Source organism: Acanthochromis polyacanthus, chromosome 16, assembly GCF_021347895.1.
Source record: "Acanthochromis polyacanthus isolate Apoly-LR-REF ecotype Palm Island chromosome 16, KAUST_Apoly_ChrSc, whole genome shotgun sequence".
Taxonomy (NCBI): Eukaryota; Metazoa; Chordata; class Actinopteri; family Pomacentridae; genus Acanthochromis; species Acanthochromis polyacanthus.
In genome coordinates, this window is record NC_067128.1 from 35,826,620 (window position 1) to 35,844,625 (window position 18,006).

Sequence of the window (18,006 nt, forward strand, 5' to 3'; positions counted from 1 at the left end):
TCCGAGAGCTGTGTCTTTAATGCTACAAGACAGATTAGAAGTGGAATAAGCACTCAGCACCATGGTGAGTGTTTCCAGCTGGAAACAGCAGAGAAATGACAAAAACATGAAATCACTCTTTATTCATTCAGCCATTTATTCATCCCACAGCACAAGAAATCTACACTACCAGTCCAAAGTCTGGACACACCTTCTCATTTAATGGTTTTTCTTTATTTTTTATGAATATTTACATTAACGATTCTCACTGAAGACATCAAAACTATGAATATACACAGATGGAATTATGTAGAAAACAAAAAGAGTGGAATAAGTCAAAACATGTTTTATATTTTAGATTCTTTGCTTTGATTCCTGCTTTAAACACACTTTGCATTCTCTGGATGAGCTTCATGAGGAAGAACCTGAAATGGTTTCACTTCACAGGTGTTCCTTGTCGAGGTTCATTAGTGGGATTTTGTCCTTCTTAACCCTTAAAAAGCCGGGACCAGGTATACTCGTTCACACCGTAATTACGAAGCTCTTATCGGGGCCGCGTACCGGCCGAAATTCAATATGGCGAACGTCTACGACAATGCGACCTCGCAAAACTTGATCGATATTTTTATGGATTAGGTGGTTTGAGTATATGTTTTAGTATATGTACTTCTCCAGAAACATGGCCTTGTAAGGGTTAATGGGGTTGGTCCATCAGAAGTCAGGTTGGTCCACAGTTAACAGCCCTATTTGACAACCGTTAGAATCCATATTATGGCAAGAACCAGTCAGCTAAGAGAAACAACAGTCCATTATTATAAGAACTGAAGGTCAGTTGGTCCAGAAAACTGCAAGAACTTTGAATGTATCCTCAAGGAACCATCTAGGAACTACTCAGGAACCTACAAGAAGTCCATCATGAAGGTCAGTCCATCAGGAACATTTCAAGAACTTTGAACGAATCCTCAAGGAACTACCCAGGAATGTACCAGGAACCATCAAGGAACTTCCCTAAGAACCTACCAAGAACCATCTGGGAACGGCTCATTTTTCTGGAAGTTCTTCAGTTTTTGATCAACCTGAGGATAAATTATTTCTCTGGTCTTTAATTCCACTAGTTCCAGGTCAGAGGAGTGAAAGTTTCCGCAGCTGAACTCTACATGTGAAGCTCAGACCAACTCTTCTGTGTGAGAATCAGAAGCTGCAGGTAGATGAAAGCTGGAGGTAATTAGGAGGCATGTCAGGGACCTCCAGGTGAGTCTCACCTGGCAGAGAACCACAGGACCACCTTCAGGCAGGAGAGCACATCTGGAGAGGCTGTTAGATCCATTATGAGAGCTTCAATTACAGCAGAGAAGAAGAAAAAGCAGCCGTGTGAGAGAGAACTTCCTTACAGGCTGTAAAATGAACCTGATGTCACAATCTGAGGTCTGTAACGCTGCAGATTTACCTCAGTCCATCCAGGAAAGTGTGGTTTCTGTTCCTGCTCCTGAGGGGCCCGACTGGAGGCCCCGAGGTATTTGAAGGATGGAGTGATGACAGTGTGACGTGTTTGTGTAGAAGAAGGAGTGAAGCAGCTCAGAACATGTTGGTCGTCCTGCTCAGGCAGCAACAAACCTGAAAACATAAAGGAAGTCTGCTGCAAAACCCACTTCAGCACAGGTTAAATAATAATAAAAAAAGTCTGAGCCTTCCTCAGCTTTAACCAAACAAACCTTTAATGTTGTTCTAAAATGGTTTTTCTGCACTAATTTATTGTATTTTATTCTTTTTGGGCTGTTTTGCTCATAGAAAGACCTGAGCAGTGGAAAATAGATACTTTTAAGTGCAAACACATTCATTCTGGCTTTTGATCAATTTTATTTATTTATCAATTAATTTATGCATTTCTAGTCTTCAACAGCTTCATTTTTTACTATTGTTGTCATATTTAACTGTTATATTTTGGAAAGCAAAGATCTGCAGTTTTAGACTTTTAATTGGTGATTTTATTAAAGTAATTAAACTATTATGAATTATTTTTCAGTTTTATTTTCAGCATTTTTATTTTCCAATTGCTTTTATTTATTGTCTGTTCTTTTACACATTTTAATCTGGTCTACTTGCATACAGATTTTTATTATTGCCATATTAAATTAATTAAACTAATATTGTTTTTTATGTTTTCTTTTCAGATTTTTTTTAAATCAATTAAATTTCTTTCCTTGTCTTTAATTTTATTTTTTCTTCTTTTGTTATTGCATTGTAGGCTTGTCTAGTCTTTTTTTTTTTTTTTACTGCTTTTTACTGTACTTATTTCTGTTTAGGTGTTTTATTTTAGTTTTTTCCTCCCTAAGAAAACAAAATTCAGTGGCAAGCTTTTATTGTGAAAGAAAACCCTTAAAAAAATCAAGAAAAACTTTTTTTAAAATTACTTCCGTTATTGTTTTATTTATTTATTTAAAATGTATTTTAAAAAAACTATAGAAATAGATTTACTTTTTTTTTTTTAGTTGTTTAAGATGAAGCTACAGTTAGCAGTTAGCTTAGCATAATGGAGGTTCTAGTGGTGTTTAAAAGCATGTTCTACACGTTCAGTGACGTTCAGTCAAATAACGTGTCATCAGTTAATTGTGAGTAGAAACTGAACGCACCGTCAGACAAAAACTGAACTTGTCCAGCGTCATTTAGCCGTCTTGATCTCCAATTGTTCAGATATTGAGTCTTTGTAAAAAATCTGTCCAGGTGTGTCTAAATAACCTCTATACGGTGAGCTAAGGTGTTTGTTTAGCAGCTCACACATAAACACTGAGAATATGCCTGCAGAAATGACGCCATGTTTGGTTTCGGTTGAAGACATTTCGACACTCGGTCTTCACGTACTTTTGTTTACAGCTTTTTCCAGTTGTGCTGTAAGTGTCGTTCTGGGACCCGCAGCTTTTTACTGCTGTAGCCGTTGTTGTTTTATGTACAAGTCATCCATAAATCACGTTAACTACAGTCTGTTTTCCAAATTTAGGACGCCTAAACACGGATGTCAGACACATCAGCAGGACGTAACCTTTACTGTCACCACGGATTAACATAAAGCTGCAAGTTAGGACTGCTTGATCCGGATACGAGCAGCTGCAGATAGAAACTCTGTTCAATGTTGACTTAACTCAGAAACATCATGCTAGAACCTCTCTCATCATTAGCAGCAGTTTTTATCGCAATGTATTTCTAGATTCCTCACATATCTCCATTATAACAACCTGTTCCTTAAGATATTTACACTCAGAAGTGTCAAGAACATGGATTTTATTGGACCAAATTGTCAAAAAAATAGGCTATTAATGGAGGAAAATATGAAAAAAATGCATATTAATGCATAAAAGTATCAAAAACTTGGATATTAAGCCATAAATGTATAAAAAAACTGGTTATTAATGCTGAAAAGTTTCAAAAACCTTCATATTAATACAGAAATGTTTTAAAAGACAGGACATTTATGCTGAAAAGTAATAAAAACTCACATATTAAGGCAGAAAAGTATTAAAAAATGATATTAATGCAGAAAACTACCAAAAACCTGGACATTAATTCAGAAAATTTAAAAAAACAGATTATTACTGCAAAATGTTTTTAAAAACTGGATATTTATGCTGAAAAGCATCAAAAACCGATATATTAATGCATAAAACTATCAAAACTTGGATATTAATGCACGAAAGTGTAAGACTTAGACACTGATACAGAAAAGTTAAAAAAAAATTGGATATTAAGGCATTAAACTATAAACAACCTGGATATTCATGCAAAAAAGTATTTAAAAAAAACTTGGATACTAATGCAGAAAACTATCAAAAACCTGCATATTTATGCTGAAAAGCATAAAAAAAAACCCACATAATAATGCACAAAAGGATCAAAAATCTGGTTATTAATGCACAGAAGGGTTAAAACCAACCAACTCTGACTGGAGTTCAGGTTTTGCTGAGTTTACAGAAAGAAAGCTTGGATTTGTTGAACTTAAATTCAGGTTAGCTGTTTCCTTCAGCTGAGCTAAAGTTGGGGTGACATTCTCCTGGAAATCCCAACAATAAAAAGCAAAAACCAGAGTATTTCCCAACACGCTTCCTGCGTCATGACAGAAATTGAATTAAATCTGAGCTCACATTCTGTGCATTTGAGGTCGGGACGTCCAGTTTTGTGTTCTGAACCTGACCCAGTTCTGCTCCACCCATCTGGGGCCGCTAGAGGCCCCCGGCTGGGCTGCCTGTCCCAGAGTGATCCAGCAGTCTGAACACCGGCTGCCACATGCTGGACCAGACACTAAACACATCCCTGTTGTTGTGATTGTGACAAGGTCGGGTCTCTGTCGGGTTCTGGCAGCATGTCGAGGCTCGGGCCACGGAAATGTCACAACAGCACTATTAATGAAAAGTACTTGTGGCATCCGTCAGCCATGCCTGACGGGAACACGTCGTCGTAGAAACAGCGGAGTGCGACCCGGTTAGCGCTGGTGTTGATGGCAGAGTCACCTGTGTGGTGAGACGGTGGGCCAGGTGGGCCGGACAGCTGCAGCTCTATTTCTGTTTGATATTAAAGAGGACACCTAATATAGGCATGGAGACGGAGACAGAGCTGCTGCAGGACCCAGAAACCAACCGATGGGTCAGTTTCTCTCTGTTGTTGAAAGACAGAAGGGAAAATGTTGACAGATTCCAATAAACTTCTGGAAATCTGTTTCTGCAGCATCTCAGATTTAGTTCAGTCTTCATGAATGCATTCATTGAAGCCAAAAACTCAGTTCTGCAAAACATTTCGTCTGAATTTGGGGAATTTCACACATTTTCATACCTCAGAAATTCCCTATTTTGATTTTTTTTTTTTGTTCCAGTGAAGCTGTTTTTAAGGTTCAGTATCTCCAGAAATCAAACTCCCACAGCCATGAAATGTGGTGAAGACACAGAGTGAATACTTTATAGTAGATCAGAATGATTGAATACATCCACCTTTATTCAGCCTTAAAAATAGGAGTAAAGTGCAAAATCATGCATGTGTCCATCTTTTTAACTGCAAATACAGACTTTGATGGACATTTCACCAGAATTCAGACAGAATTCACACCTCAGAAAATCCCTACTTTGGACTTTTTGTACCTGTGAAGTTACAGCTTGAAACATCCAACAGTGTTAAGTCTTTTTGTGATTTTTCTAGTGCGTCTTGTGTGTTTTTGTGTCTTCCTTCTGACAAAATGAGAGGACTGAGTCTAATATGTTCAGTTCTGTAGAGGGAAATTAGGCTCATGTTGTTAAATTCCCACATGGAGTCAACATGAAGCAGCACATCTAACACTCTAACACCTAGACGTCTTTGAACATCGAGACCTCTATGAACATCTAAACCTCTATGAACATCTAAACCTCTATGAACATAAAGACCTCTATGAACATAAAGACCTCTATGAACATCTAAACCTCTATGAACATAAAGACCTCTATGAACATAAAGACCTCCATGAACATCTAGACCTCCGTGAACACCTAGACCTCCGTGAACACCTAGACCTCCGTGAACACCTAGACCTCCGTGAACACCTAGACCTCCGTGAACACCTAGACCTCCGTGAACACCTAGACCTCCGTGAACACCTAGACCTCTCTGAACACCTAGACCTCTCTGAACACCTGGACCTCTCTGAACACCTGGACCTCTGTGGACACCTAGACCTCTGTGGACACCTAGACCTCTGTGGACACCTAGACCTCTGTGGACACCTAGACCTCTGTGGACACCTAGACCTCTCTGAATATCTAAACCTCTCTGAACATCTAAACCTCTCTGAACACCTGGACCTCTGTGGACACCTGGACCTCTGTGGACACCTGGACCTCTGTGGACACCTGGACCTCTGTGGACACCTCGACCTCTGTGAACATCTAGAGCTCTATGAAGGCCTAGACCTCTATGAACTCCAGTTTCTGTTTCCTACCAATGAGTCCACATCAACATTTAGTCTAAACATCTAAAAACTGGAACCTTGTCTGGTCAAACTTTAACACATCAAATTTTACTAATCTGAGAGCCTCAAATGTTGGTGAAATGTCAACAAAAGACTATATTTTAGTCAAAACATGGATCCAACCATTTATATACACTTACAGGAACTTCATTGGGCTCTAATACCATCCCTCAGTTGATAGTTATATTTGTCATTGCCATTTAATGGCAATTTTGAGACCTTTTGGATAAATTTTGGGTTATTTTAGATAATATTTGGTAATTTTGGACAGTTTCTGTAATTCTGTAAATAATTCTGGAAAGTCATTTTGTACAAGTTTGAGTCACTGTAGACAGTTTTAAAGTCAAAAGTAGCAAAAAAAACAAAAAGACTTTTGGGCCTCAAAACCTGATGAAATTTGAAAATCTTCCTTTTTTTCATTTTTAGGGGCCAATAATTATCCGTTGTCATTTTGCAACAGTTTCATGTGATTTTACACAAATCTGAGTAACTTTGGTCAGGTTTCAAGCCATATTGGACAATTTTTTTTCTTGTTTTGGCCAAATGTTGAGTTATTCTCGGCATATTTAGGGCTTTTTTTGACAAATTTTCAATCATTGCAGACTATGTTTAAATTATTTTTGACTTTTTGTGTCATTTTGGACTGCTTTCACATCAAAACATCTAAAAACTAGAACCTTTTCTTGATAAGCTTACCATATATTAAATTCTACTGATATTAGAGCCTAAAAGTTGGTGAAATGTCGACCAAAGTCTTTATTTTTAGTGGGAAATATGGTTCCATCCATATATAAACACTTAGAGGAACTTTCTGGGGACACCACACCTTTCTGGTTTAAAAAAATTGCACTTTGCACCATTTTCAATGGCCAGTATTTTAAAAAAATGCCCACTGTTGGATCCATTCAGTCATTATGTTCTGCTATAAACTATTCTTTCTGTGTTCTCACTGAATTTCATGGCTGTTGGAGTTTTACTTCTGGAGATGGTGAACCCTTAAAATGGCTCCACAGGTATTTTTGTGATTGGAAATAGTAAAAGTTCCAGGTATGAAAACGGGAAATCCTCAAAATTGAGCCAGCATATTTTACAGAACTTAGCTTTGGGTGTCTAATACTAAATAAGTGAACTCTGAACTGCAGGAACTCTGACTCAGCAGCAGAGTGATGTCGGTCACTGTGGACTTGTTCAACTCTGCAGATTCTACTTCTACCTGCCGGTTCATCGGCCTGATGGCGCTCCGAGGGCTTCCCCCGACATGAAAAGAAAGGTTTGTGCACGGGGAAATCATAATCCCAGAATACTTCACAGGATATTTTCCAAATGAGGTGTCGTTTAGCCTCCTTACCCACCTGTGCTGGCATGGGAACCTTCCTCCTCCTCGTCTTCCTCCTCAGCTCTGTCCTGGCCAAATTTGCTTCCTACTAATCCTCCTTAGGAGGGAGTCAGCTCTCGAAACAGCAGCCAGCTTTGATCCCCTACAGATGAAGACAAAAAACACTTAAGCTACTTAGACAGCCTCTTTTTTCCTTTCACTTCCCGCCTCGTCTCTGCTCGTCCTTCGCCTCGCTGCACCGGAGACGTCGAAGGAGGAGGAGGAGGAGGAGGAGGAGGTCAGCGAGGTTGTGGAGGGCAGCAACCCCGAGTGTTTGCATGTTTGCTGCTCAGTGCAGTCGATCCATTATTTAAGGATGTCACGTCTACTCACGGAAACAGCAGGGTTTCTTTCAGTAGTCGGACGTTCAGGAGTGAAAACTGAATGAAAAGCAGCTGCATTGAGTCATTCAGTGCGTGAGATCAGGCAGCTGGTTTCATTCACTGTTTGCTGCAGATAAGACACTAAAACTCAAGTGTGTTTTTACTGAGGATTCAAGAATTAAAGTTTGTGGGGTTCATTGAAGAGGGTGTCCTCAGTCAAATCTGTGTTTTTTTGCAGATGATGTGATTCTGTTGGTTTCATCAGCCTACTGAAAGCAGTTTGTAGTCGCAATCTGAGACAGAACATCCAAGTCTGAAGACGGAAACCCATAGATTTTTCCTCTGGATTGGACTGAGTTGCTGCAACAAGTGAAGGAGTTTAATTATCTTGAGATGGATAGATGGACTGGTGCAACATCTTCAGTAATGGAAGTGTTGTTGGGTCCTAGACATCTTCTTTTTTTTAGGTTTTTCAGTCTACTGTTGGGACCAAAACTTACTAAATCTAAACTACTCCAAGAAAAAGTCTAAGACAATCTGAAACCAGTCCTCATCCAGGACCAGATCTAGAGTAAAATATATCCTCCAAAACCAGGAGAACCAAGACTGAAACCAAACACAAACCAGTCCAAAGAAAGTCCAAAACCAGTCCAACATACATTCTGAAATCAGTCCAAAAGCTCTTCTAGTTGGTACATGATACTGCCACCACCATGCTTGATGGTCGTTTGGGTGTTCTCAGGGTTTTAAACACCTGTCCAAGACATTCTGAAACCAGTCCTAAAATGGTCTAAAACCAGGGTCAGAATCAAAGCGAAACCAGTCCAAAAAATGTTCAGAAGTCAGAATCCAGTCTGAAACCAGTCCAAAGCCAAAACTAAAACCAGTTTTACAAAACAGCCTGGAACAATTCTGAAAAAAGTCAAAAACCAGTATAAAATCAGGACGAAAACCAAAAACAAACTACTCCTAAAAATAAGTCCAAGACCCGACCAAGACAGTCTGAAACCAGTCCTTATCCAGGACCAGATCCAGAGTAAAATCAATCCTAAACCAACTTTAAATCCCATCCAAAACCAGGAGAACAAAGACTGAAAACAAACATGAACCAGTCCAAACAAAGTCCAGAACCAGTTCAACATACAGTCTGAAACCAGTCCTAAAAAGGTCTAAAACCAGGACCTAAATCAAATCTACGCCAGTTCAAAAAATGTTCAGAACCAGTCAGAATAGTCTGAAACCAGTCCTAAAAATGTCAAAAAGCAGTACAAAATCAGGGCAAAACCAAACCTAAACTATTCCTAAAACAGTCCAAGACCGATCCAACATCCGGTCTGAAACCAGTCCAGAAGCTCTTCTAGAAAGTTCCTGAGCATAATACTGCCACCTCCATGCTTGATGGTAGGTTTGGTGTTCTTGGGGTTAAAGGCCTCACTTTCTCTCCTCCACACATACTTCTGCTCAGGTTTTGAGTCATGATTTAACCACTTAGCTCCCAGTAATGACAGTCATGTGACCAGAACCAGAACCCTGACAAGGCTGTGATTGTGTGTCTGTTGCGTGTTTGTTTTCAGCTGCAGTGACATGAAGGACCTTTGCAGTGACCCTGAAGCTGAAACGTACACAGATGTGGAGAGAAACACTTTACTCAAAGTCCAGGTGCACCACACACACACACACACACACACACACACACACACACACACACACACACACACACACACACACACACACATGAACACACACACACAAATACTGAAACACAAAGATACAAACAGACACACACACATATGGACACACACAGACAAACATAAGCGTAGACATACTCACACACCCACACCTGGACAAACAAACACACACAGATTCATAAACACACACATGTACACACACACACACTTACACATACATGCATGTGTGCACACACACTGACACACAAAAACACAGACATACATTCACACTCAGACATGCATAGATACAGTTACACACATGCACAAACACACACACACAGTTGCAAACACAGTCTCACACACTGACACAAACACATATGAGCACACACACATGGACACACACAGACAAACATAAGCATAGACACTCACACACACAAAAACAAAGACACACACTCACACACACACCTGGACAAACAAACACAGACTTACACACTCACTTGCATGCATACAGGTACACACACACACACACACACACACACACACACACACACACACACAGACATACACTGACATATAGAAATACACACATATAAACACACAGAGACACACACGCACAGACATGCATACACAGATTCAAACAAATATACAGACACACACGCATGTTGACAAAAAGGTACAAACACACACACACAGAGTAACACACATTTATCAACTGAGGTGTGTATTTTTAAATCACTTATTAGTCACTCAGCAGAGTTTTACTCTATTCCCTGCTGTCGTCTCTCTCTCTCTCTCTCTCTCTCTCTCTCTCTCTCTCTCTCTCTCTCTCTCTCTCTCTCTCTCTCTCTCTCTCACACACACACACACACACACACACACACACACACACACACACACACACACACACACACACACACACACACCCATAGTTGTGTAGTTAAGTTGTCCAGACCCTTCGTCTGTCTGTCAGTGTCAGTAATCAGTCTGTCAGTGATGTAATTAAAACCCCAACATCGTGCTCTCTGATTGGTCCTCCTCCCCCTCTCTGGGTGGCAGCTCTGACTGATGATTCGCTAACGGAGAGGAACTGCGATGTTTTGGAGGTCTGCTTTCCTCTGATTCACCGAGGACACAAAACGTCAGTAAACTGCGATCACAGTGAACTTTACTCACTGAAAGACGGGAAACCAGAACTGCTGACGACAGGGACAGGCTGTTATTAGTTCTAAAAACATTCTGGGAAAGTTCTGCAGAGTTCAAGTTCTGTTAAAGCTCTTTTTTAGTTCCCTGGATGTTCTTCTGAGCAGCAGGAAAACCAAAAGGCAGCTGATTAAACCACAGCTGATCAGCTGAAGAACTTTAAACCAGGTGCTGATTGATCCCTGCAGCCTGATTGGAGGCCGAGCCGGAGCTCAGAGCCAATCAGGAGGTCGGACAGGTAAGATGTGGAGAAAACACAGGAAACAAACCTGTTGGAGATTCTGCAGAAATTACATTTATGGAACAGTTAAAGGACATGTCCACAATAAAAATAGAGAGATTCTGTCTTTAGTGTTTCATATATTATGTCATTTTTAATGTATTTAAATCATTTTACAAACCAGTCCAGAAGCACTTCTAGAAAACACCAGAGCATGATACTGCCACCACCATGCTTGATGGTAGCTTTGATTGATGGTAGGTTCGCTGTCCTGGGGGTTAAAAACGACCCACTCAAGACAGTCTGAAACCAGTCCTACAAGGATCTAAAACCAGGATCAAAATCAAACCTAAACCAGTCCTCAAAAATGTTCAGAAACGGTCAGAATACAGTCTGAAACCAGTCCAGAAGCTCTTCTAGAAAGGCCCAGAGCATGATACTGCCACCACCATGCTTGATGGAAATTTCATTTCCAATTTTTAAAAAACTCATTTTTTCAGTTTAAATCTAGAGTTTCAGTAGCCTCAGTATCTCGCTAGACAACCCATGGCAACGAATTTAATTCTCTGCCAGGGGGGGGTCTAGTTACCCTCCATAAGGCTCGAGGCTGGATTCTCCTAAAACTGGCCGGACCAATCACCATGAAGTGTAGAGTCAGAAGGCGGGCGTAACTAAGTGACGACAGAGGCGCGACGATTCTGACAGAAACAACCGGCGCACAATAAACAGTTATCTTTAGACTCGGCTTTGGCCACAGCCCTTAAAGATTTGAAGCTAAAATTCAACTTGAAAGATAAACAAAGGACGGCACTGAAGTGTTTCATTGAGAAGAAAGACGTATTTGGACTTATGCCGACGGGATATGGCAAATCCTTAATATACCAGTTGGCTCCACTGGTTGGGAAGCTAATGGGACTTAGCCACAATCCGGCGCTCTAGGAACTACGTCAGCCTATTCGTTGCGCTGATTGGTTGTATACCTACCCAATTGCTGCAGAGTGATTTGAAAGATGACCTTTTAGCCCGCCTCCCTCCCTGTCGAGCGGCCCTAGACTCTTGTGTCTTAAGAGCTGGGGCTAGTGTGGCTAGGCTAGTGTTTCAGACCATTTTTTCCACTTTGTTTTATTTTGTGTCTTAAGTCTAGTTTTCAGTTGCTGTTTGGTTTCCCTGGAAGTTCCCTTAGGGGATGAATAAAGGGATTCTATTCTAAATTAAAGCAAAGTTCCTGTTCTAGGCTAAAATTCACTCTTTTACAACATTTAGCAGCGACTTTGACGACACCAGCCGAAAACATTTGTTCTCACGGCATCTATTTCTGACATCCACATGTTTTGTTTTGTTTTTTGATCTCTGCACGTGGAGAAGTGATGGTGAAGGGGAACCATGTGACCGGGACTGGACTTAAAACCATCAAGTGGACGCATGCATGACACCAGATGAATGCTGCTCTGTGTCAGCTGGACGTATAAATAGAAACCCAAGCGCTAACGGGTGCTAGCAGGTCAGATTCCAAGGTGAGGATGATGTCAGCCTTCCTTCTACATCATTGAGCAGTTCTACTTGACAGAAACTGGACTGTTAGGCCCCAGGGTTGAACATTTCCCCTCGGTGTGGTCGTCTTCGGTCCAAACAGAGCAGTTGCCAGGAGGCCACCGGAGCTGACTGATGACAGGATTAACTGGACAGTAGAGTTAGTTGGAGCTGCAAGGTGAGTTCTTCCTGCTGCGTTGTCATGGAAACCGATTAAATACCTCCAAAACCTGATCCCTGCAAAGGAAGCGGACGTGCACAGGACTGTTTATGAGCCGTCGTCTGCAGGATTCTGGAGCGTCTCCTTCCTGAGTCGCTCTGCTCAGATCCTCGTCCAGATCCTCCGCCTGCAGCCAGACGGCGTCCAAACGCCGAGAAAAGTGACAGAAACCTGAAGACGCTCAAGACGTCCAGATTGGAAGGAAGCGAGGTTACAGTAGGAGGAGAACATTTACTGAAGTCAGCAAAATAAAAACGCTGCCGTGGCTGACGGGAAACAAACAAAAACATCATGAATGGTGGTGAATTTATTTTCCGAACAGCAGACTGAGAGTAACAGGACACTATTTTTAGTCTGAACAGGAGTTTTTTATGTGAAATTTTGCAGTAAATTCTGTCGTTTTTGTAAAATAGTCTAACATCTGCTCGTCCAAGAAGCAGCAACATAAAGTAACTAAGTACATTTACTCGAGTAGTCCACCAGTGTGTGATTTTTAGACACCTGTACTCGAGTTTTTCTCATTTCTGCTACTTTCGCCTTCATCTCTGCTACATTTCAGAGAAAAATGCTGTTCTTTTCACTCCAAACACCATTCAGTTATTACATGTACTTGTAGATTTAGAATTTTGCAAATTTAACTGAAATACTGAACATGAAAATGAAATATTGCACATAGAATCAAAATATTGCACATGAAGTTGAAATACTGCACATGCAGTTGAGAAATTACACATTGAAGTGAAATGTTGCCCCTGCAAAAGAAATATTGCACGTAAAAATGTGAACTTTCACATTAAACTGGAATGTTGCACATGAAGCTAAAATATTGCACATGAAAAGTAATATTGCACATTAAAAATTAAATATTACTCATGAAGTTACGATACTGCACATGAAAGTAAAATACTGCACATTAAACTGGAATATCGCACATGAAATTGAAATAATTGAATGAATTAAAAATCAAAAAATGTAATAACATGGTAATAAATGCAGCACTTAATACAAAAGCAATATGATATAAAAGTACATTAGCAGAAGTAAATATAATCATGATTGTAATAATTATGATACATCCATTAATTTACTCCGTAAGTACTTTTAGTTTTGGTACTTTAAGTGTATTTTGATGCTGATATTTTCCTGTGTCTACTTTTGAAGGCATTATTTTACTTGTAGCTAAGTATTTCTTCCCTGTGATACCACATGTGTGCATTTCTTCTGCCCTTCCAGTTGTTTCTGTTTCCGCTCAGTCGTAAAGGCTGCAGCTTTAAATGTAACTCTGCTGGAATCAACCGACCGTACATGTCCGTGCTCACGTATTTGTCATTTGTGCCATTTTTACAGCCGTTGTTTCTCTCTGTGGAGACACACCGCCACTTTTACGGATTCTTGTTTCACTGGAATGAGTCTAAACGTAACTGTGGCGTATTCGTGGGACTGTGTGAAACCAGCACAGCTTGTCTGCTTCACTAATAGCAGGGAGGATGTTGGCAGACGGACTCAGAACATTTTCTGCTGCAGCTTTCATTCATGCATGTTTCTTGATACTGTCTGAAACATGACGATACTTCTGCACATTTTTCCTCCCACCCAGCCTGGACTGCACCTGTTTAAATGTCGAGTCTTCGGGATCGTTTCTTTGTAAACTCTTTTTTCTGTTGCAGTTTGCACATGGCGTGATCAAACTGTCACTTCTGTCACAAAGACGTAACGGGGTGGTTATTTCCTGAAACTCCTCATTATTCCTTTGTAGGAATAATTCTGTAAATAGCTCAGTGAGCAGAGTGTACTCGGCTCTGCTACACACTGTACAACCTGTTGGAGAAGACCCGTATCTCTCAGCCCTCATGAGTAATTGTGTTGCACTCTTTTGTCCTTGACAGACATCTGTGGCATCTCAGTGAAGCAACAAACACAGAACTCAGAGTCCTGACACACTTTATGCAACCACAACACACGACAGAGCCGTTTACTACAGCAGGCTGCTGATTTCACCCACCAGTAAAATGTGATTCATTCAACATTCTTCAATAATACGGTTTGCTAACATGCAGACGACATTCTGTTCTATCCAAATGACTGCTAATGTGGATATGACTTAAGAAACTAAATATTATGCAACAAAGGTTTCTTCAACTAAGTAATGAGACTTGATTAATTCTTGTAAGCAACGAAGAAAGTTTGAGTCTGAGGCGCTAAAAAAAACAAAACCAGCGTCCAGAATCTTGGTGTTATTCTTAATGATGATCAAAATTTCAGCAGGAACACCAAAGTTGTGACTAAATCTTCATTCTAGTATCTTCAAAACAGTTCAAATGATAAACCTTCTGTGCTGGCAAAGCCTGAGAAAAGCTTGTCCATGCCTGTATTTCTTGGTGGGTTTGCTACATAAATTCAGACTCTTTTGTGACTAACTGTGACTCTTTATCTTGAATTTCATTTTACAGATGATGTGGAAGTTACACGATGCTACATTTAGGGAGTAGGATTTGTGGAAAGCAACGACTTTCTAGTTGTGGGCTCAAAATTCACAGGTTTTTGATGCAGATGTGTTGTTTTGATGGAGCACCCTTGTGCCATAGAGCCACAATTCAGGTGTTTAGCTCTGGTTTCTTTCCTCAGACACTTCAGGACTTTACAATAGGACTATACTGTCAGACTCTGAGGGACAAATTCAAAGTGCACAACCACATAAATGTTCAAGAAAACCAACTGACCTCTCCAAAAATAACTAGAAATTAACGTGTCAAAAATGGCAAAAGTCTGTCCACAACTCCAAATGTTTCCAGAATTACTGCAATGTGTGTAAAATAGCTTGTACAAAATGACAAAAAAATTGATCAAAATAACTCAAACTGTGTCTAAGATGACACAGACTCGTTAGAAGTGACTCCAAATGTACTCAAACTGACTTGGAATCAGTGCAAGATGACTTGAAGTATCCTAGAAAGTGTCCAGTAGAACGGTGGAATCGTCTCTTGAGTCGAAGCTTCAAACACAACTTCCATCATCAGTGATGCTCCTCAGCGTGACGTTTGGGTCATTTATTATCCGTTTAAGCAGACTCTGACAGACTTCTGCTCTGGAACCAGGGCCCTGTGGACATGAATGATTATTGCCTGAACTGTTCCAGAAAACACGTCACCACGTAAAAAACTTCTCTAATGGTTTTCTGGCGGTCCGATGCTCAGTTTGTTCAGTCTCTTGGTTATTTTTGTGTTGGTTTTTCTCTCTCATCATCGTCCAATGCTCTTCTAACCATTCTGAAATGAACATACTGCTTAAAACAACTCATTTATTCATCTCTGTGAGCTTTCTGAAGTCTAAGTTTCTATTTTCCCCAATTTGATGTTGGCTCTTGGCTTCATTTTGGGATATGTTGCATGGAAACTCAGCCGTTGCTATCAAATCTGCAAAACTCCTCTAATTCATTAGTTGTTGTTGATCCTGATTGCTATGAAGTGATAATTACTGCTCCTTTATGTTGCTCGAGGGCTAATCTTTTGAACTAGCGTCCTACCGACCAACACCAGGAAATGAGAACACTTTGGTCCAAGTCTGGCTCCCTGCTCTGGCCTCCAGTTAGATATAAAATGTCATTTAAAGCTCTATTTATTGTCTATGAATCTCTGAGCCCAACAATACATCATAAATAAATTCTCTAAAGCCCGTTAGGTCTCAGATCTGCTCTTTTAACTCTTCTAGGAACAATTTCTCAGACTAAGCTTGAGACTTTTTCTTAATTCCACTGCTTTAATTCAATTTAAATCCATAAATTCTGGTCTTTCCGTTTGAATTTTGATGCTTTCGTGCAGTTTTTCTGTCTTTCTTTCACTCTGAATGACCTACTTGTGTGAAATTATGCTGCGTGCTTCGTTTAACGTTTGGGTTTTGCATGTTTCTTCTGTAAAGATTTGCTTGTTCCACCTGTTTGCAACAATAAAACCGAGTTCACACAAGTCTCTGATTCAGACAAAAGCTCTTAGAAGAAACAAACACTCAGACATATTATGGAAAGTCATAACTCCCATGTATAAAAATGTAGATTTGGTTCCATTAAATGTGTTTGGATTGAAGCTAAATGTTTACAGAAGGTCCTCGTCCGCCATGAATCATGACTTGGAAAGTTTAACTGACATCCGGACTGAAGGACTCCAGAGAAGCAGGATGACGAAGGACGAGCAAAAATCTGCATATTGGTTTGTCTTTTTAAAGCTCCTCCTGGTTCAATTTCAGCTACTTTATGTGGCGACAATAAACAGTTTTTCTTTTCATTTCACAGCAAAAGTTCAACTGTAGTTGCCGCTTTTAGTCAGAACTCCAATAAAAATAAACTTATCTTGCAAAAAAAATCACAAAGTAAATGATCCATCACTGAAGTCTTGGAGAAAACTGGCACATAAGGAGCTTGAAGTTGCTGTATAAGCTGTATTTCTTGGCATAATTAGCCATAAATTCCGTACTAATCTTTGAGCATATTGAACTTAAAATAGTCTGAGAGGAAAGTAGATTTCCGCTCCTCTGTTTTTAAGCTTTAGACAAACCAAACATTGGAGATTTATAGCTCTTTTGGAGAGAGGGTGTTGTTTTTATTTTCTATTCTACGAATTTAGATGCTTGTTTCTTTTAATGTGGTTTCATAGATGGAAGTCTTGCAGGAAAAGCCGCTAATTCAGCATCTGCAATGCAACGCAGCTGAAAAGTAGGACAGCGATTCTGACAGTAAACACAAATTTTGTGTTAAAGACAAAATGTTCTCAGTTTATCTGGACTTAGCTGCTATATTCTGAGCTTGATGTTCTGCTCTTTGACATGTGAGCTGCTAACTTTATTTTCCTCTGATTCAGACATGTTTTGAACTGATTGGTTATTTAGGTAGATTCACCTGCAAACTGATGATGATGTCCAGCTAACTGTAGCTAAAGGCTAATGGCTGCAGCTAATTCATGTTTACGTTCTTTTAAAACATTACAGAAAACTTTCTCACACTTTGACTTACATACATATGCTTTTCTACTTATGTTTATATGCTCAGGACAAATTTATCAACCTTATCTTATATTTTTGTCTTTTGCTTGAAATTCTTTGAATGGGAGCAACTTCAACGATCAAGAAAACATTTAAAAAATTTTATACTGAAACAACGAACAAAAAACTAATCAGTTTTATTGTTGCTATGTTATCCTGTTCTTTTGCATTTTATTTTGTTGTTCTGTTTTATTTTCCTACATTTGCTGTGTGGTTATTATATTTTCTTCCTTTATACAAAAAAAAAAAACAAAAAAAAAAACACAAAGATGTTGAAGTTCAGCATCCACAAGAAGAGTCCAGTAAATCCCAGATGAGCCCCCATTAAAGTTAGGATGCTGTTTGAATTGTGGTTGAATTTTTGTGTTCCTTTGTACAAAAACTAATTTAATTAGTTCTATTCTGGTTATTCTGTCTTGTTCTTTTATATTTATCATTGTCACTTCACTAAATGTTTTGTTGTTTGAGTATATAGTTT

At 39.7% G+C, this 18,006-nt stretch overlaps 2 long non-coding RNA genes across 2 annotated transcripts in view; both read right to left on the minus strand.

Moving 5' to 3' along the window:
• LOC127530285 (uncharacterized) overlaps window positions 1-18,006 on the minus strand; it is a 239,525-nt gene that overhangs the window by 107,161 nt on the left and 114,358 nt on the right. The window lies entirely within an intron of this gene.
• Window positions 119-7,528, minus strand: LOC127530289 (uncharacterized). The gene is made up of 2 exons (XR_007936782.1): window positions 7,315-7,528; window positions 119-1,593 (listed from the first exon to the last, which is right to left on the minus strand). It is a non-coding gene; the product is annotated as an uncharacterized LOC127530289 (long non-coding RNA).